The sequence below is a fragment of the Centruroides sculpturatus genome, unplaced genomic scaffold, assembly GCF_000671375.1.
Source record: "Centruroides sculpturatus isolate CEXI.00-Female unplaced genomic scaffold, Cexi_2.0 scaffold1873, whole genome shotgun sequence".
Classification (NCBI taxonomy): Eukaryota; Metazoa; Arthropoda; class Arachnida; order Scorpiones; family Buthidae; genus Centruroides; species Centruroides sculpturatus.
In genome coordinates this window covers 64,581-68,663 of record NW_019386328.1, presented here as the reverse complement: position 1 = coordinate 68,663, position 4,083 = coordinate 64,581, and the positions used below count along the sequence as shown (strand labels likewise).

Here is a 4,083-nt window from a genome sequence, read left to right as displayed (position 1 = left end):
GAAACTACTACTCTAGATAATATTTTGTAGTAATATAATACTGTATTTTTATTCGTTTCTAATGAATTTAATGGTTGCGGCCGAAGTTTTCATCTCTAAAACGTGAACGTCGAACGTCGAGCGCTGCTATCTTGTAAGCGGCGCTCGACGTTCGACGTTCTCGTTTTAGAGATGAAAACTTCGGCTATAACTTCTCTTATTTTAAAATTTAGTATTAGAAATTACTTAAAACAATTTCATAATTTTATAAAAATTTAAGAAAATATATTTTTGAAGAAAGTTTGAAGTTTAATTGTTTTATTGAAATGTGAAATTGTCGTTTTATTGTTTAGAATAAAAATATTTTTTTCTCTTTCTTCTAATGTCCTACATTTTAATATAAGGTTCATTTATGTTAATTTTTATAAATATGGATTAAATTCTATACTGTATTTATTTATGAAAAATAAGTACTCTACTTTTTCATAATTACAGTATATAAATTAATTTTATTTATGTATGGTCCTGGCAACACTGTTGGAATGGTTAAAATGGCGGCATCAATCATTGACTAGAAAAATTATAAAGCACATTAGGACTATAATCGTATAGAAGTGTCTTTGTTAACGATTCTTAAATAAGGTAAATTTTTTTTGTTAAAAAATTTATTTAAAATATAAAAGTTAAATCATGTTTTTTGATACCTAATATCGCTTCGATCTCTTAAATTAATAAATCGAATGACGTAATTTGTATAAATTTTTGTACTTAAATAAAGCGAATAAATTAAAGCAATAGAATACGTTATTATATTACGAACTCATCAATAGAGGAAGAAAACATACTTTAATCGATATTTTAGATTGACGGACCAGGTTTATTTTAATAAGTAAGCGTGATTTGTTTAGTGACACCTGTTTTTCGATTGAATGTATTTCATGAGAGATGATAATACTGCATGCTTTATAAAGAAATGAATTACTAAATTAAAGAAATTCTACATAAAGACAGTAGCAGATTACGTTCCTTTGTGGCTTTAGCTGCAATTTTGTGATAAGGCTTTTTATGTAAGTGTTTTTTTTTATATTAAAAAGACAGTAGATTTCTCGATAATTACTTTTAAGCGATACACCAATGTTCTCTCTCTCTTAATTTTATTTACCGATTCCTTAACTAAAAACAAGTTTTTTAAATGCTCACTAAATATTTAGAGGCATACGGGACATTCCAATTTTCAATGCGAGTGTTGAGTGATGAAGTCATCAATGACGTTCCAACTCGAGTACAAAGTGCTTAGTTCCCATAATTCCATTCTCAGAAAGATGGATTCCATTCAAATGTCTTACCAATTACCCACAATTCATTGGAAAGTAGTAGTCAACATATCTGTTGAGTGCTGAGTTTGTTGAGACAGCATTGACAATAGCGCTGACAATAACGTTGAAAAAAGGAACAACTTTTAACGAACATTGAGATCAGCGCTGAGTCAGCATTGAAAATTGGAATGTTTTGATTTGATCTTTTTGCTATGTATTTTTTTAGTTTGTTTGAGATGATGAGGCCTTAGACATGAGCCTAGTGAGTGTATTGGGTAATCCACTACTGTATCAAGGTTGTTTTCCTAATTTTTGTGTGAAAACGATGAATATTATATTTTAACATATTAAGTGCTGATTTGTAATTGAGTGAATTTCTCCTTGATGCCATTTTCTGAAATTGACATTTTGTTATTTATATATCGAATACTCACTTTGCATTTATTCTTTATCCATACTTGTAAATATGAGGGTGGTTTTTTTCAAACACTGATGGTTCATAAAACAAAGACAAGTATAAATAACAAAATGAATTTATGACCAAAAGTTAGAGAAACATGGTTACTTTTTGACATAATCATTGTGAAGATTGAGGAATTTGTGATATCTGTGGATGAGATTTTCCATCCCCTTGTCATAGAATGTTGCCACCAGTGAATTGAGATGGCCTTAACAACGTTGTTTTGAAGATCGTCATTAGTTCATTAGTCTCAAGCCTCTGCCCTGCTAGCCACATTTTCAGTTCAGGAAAGAGGTTGAAGTCTTCACACATTAAAAAGTTTTAAGCTGGGTGGAAGTCTGAAAGTTGGAAGCCTTCACCACCTTTAAACACTCAGTGTATAGCCCTGATTTAGTGCCAAGTGGCTTCCCCTCTTTCCTGAACAGAAAAAGTGGCTAGGAGGGCAGAGGTTTGAGACTAATGACAATCTTGAAAGAAGCGTTAGGGCCCATCTCGAGTCATTGGCAGCAACATTCTATTATTTGTCTTCACACACCGGGATGATATAGAAATAATACTTAGGTAAAACCTGGTAACTGGAGTGGTTGCGTACTAGGGTAGCTAACATTTTTGAGGCCTCTTCTGTTCTCCTTTTTAAGAAAAGGGAAATTATTCAATTTACAACATCCGACTTCTTTTTGCACAATAGCCTGAAGAAGAGCCCAGAAGGGGCCTTGAAAATGTTAGCTACCCTAGTACACAACCACTTCGGTTACCAGATTTTACGTAAGTGTTATTTGGCAACATTCTAAGACAAGGGAATGGAAAAGCTCATCCACAGATATGACAAATACCTCAATCTTCACAGTGATTATGTCGAAAAGAATCATGTTTGTACCTAACTTTTGGTAATAAATTCATTTTGTTATTTACACTTGTTTTTTTTTTTATGGATTATCAAAGCTTGAAAAAACAGCCTACATAACTATGGGAGTTATTTCATAGTTTGTGTGTGTGTGTGTGTGTGTGTATATATATATATATATAAAACTCTTTATATGGGCCAACTGTAAGATAACTTCATAATTTAGATAAAAACCAAATGTAATTAGATATTACAATAATGGAATATCTGACATAGATTGATTGGATGAAATGCTTTAATATTCACTGCTAAGAAAAACCATCAGATGGCTAAACTAAAATGCATTGCATATTCTGAAAATACAATTGTTTGTATATTTCTTTCTATTGAATAATTGGGTTTTGCTTGTAAAAAGTGAGAGTGTCATTGTTGTTTAATTGGAAATAAAATGCCAAGCATTGCAAAAAGAATTAGGACTGAAGATGAACTTCATTATTTAGAGACTATACTTACTGAAAAAAGTATGTTTGATCTCTATTATATTAGAAAGAATTGTCAAAAGAAAACACTAGATGTTATTTAGATGACTAAATGTGAAATTTTAAAACTTTTATTTTTTATCTTAGCATTATTTTTCTGTATATATAAATACTTATATAATTTTGAATTTTTAGGTATGGGTGTCCCAGCTTTCTTCCGATGGTTGAGTAAAAAATATCCAGGAATTATCACTCATTGCTATGAGGAAAAGGTAAACTTCATTGTTTTGTTTTTGTAAGATGATTAAAAAAAAGCTGACTCTTGTTCATGAAGAGGGAGGATGATGCCTCACATATATATAGTAAACGTGCACTACAAATACAGATATTGTGAGAATTTTTCTGCAGAAAATGAGAAACATTACAATTACACAAAGCTGTAACTCTTGCAGACAAAAACAGTAAATCATTAAATTTACACACTGTTGACCTGGATCTAACATAGTACACAAAATGCATAGACACCATCGCGCAGTCTTGGGCTTGGAAAGAGCTCCACAGTAGACACTTCAACAATCTCAGTCATGATCATATTGATCATGACTGAGATTGTTGAGGTCAAACTGTTAGCTTACTCATGAATATTTCTTTGGAAAGATGAAAGGCTTTATGATTGTCATACAAGACTAGATCATAATACAACAAACTACAGGAAATGTACTGACTACTTATAGTGATATTATTAAATAGCAAATATAATATATCGAAAGTTTCACACAAACACAAACTATTATACACCCAGGAATCATACTACAGATACATGCCTTAGATTGTCATAGAAAAAAACAACACTCACAAAATATACTAAGATGGTGCCATAATCATAGGTGAAGCAATTCATCACAACAAATCAGACATTGCATTTATTGACAAACAAAACAAAATTACATATATCATATAGCTCTAGCAAGCATTCACAATATACAAAATACACAAAAAGAAAAC

The 4,083-nt window shown here is 31.1% G+C and overlaps 1 long non-coding RNA gene across 1 annotated transcript; it reads left to right on the top strand.

The window, feature by feature from the left end:
- Nucleotides 1–506: 506 nt before the first annotated feature.
- LOC111614567 lies at nt 507–3,344 on the top strand. The gene is made up of 2 exons (XR_002754955.1): nt 507–621; nt 3,274–3,344. It is a non-coding gene; the product is annotated as an uncharacterized LOC111614567 (long non-coding RNA).
- The last annotated feature ends 739 nt before the right edge of the window (nt 3,345–4,083 follow it).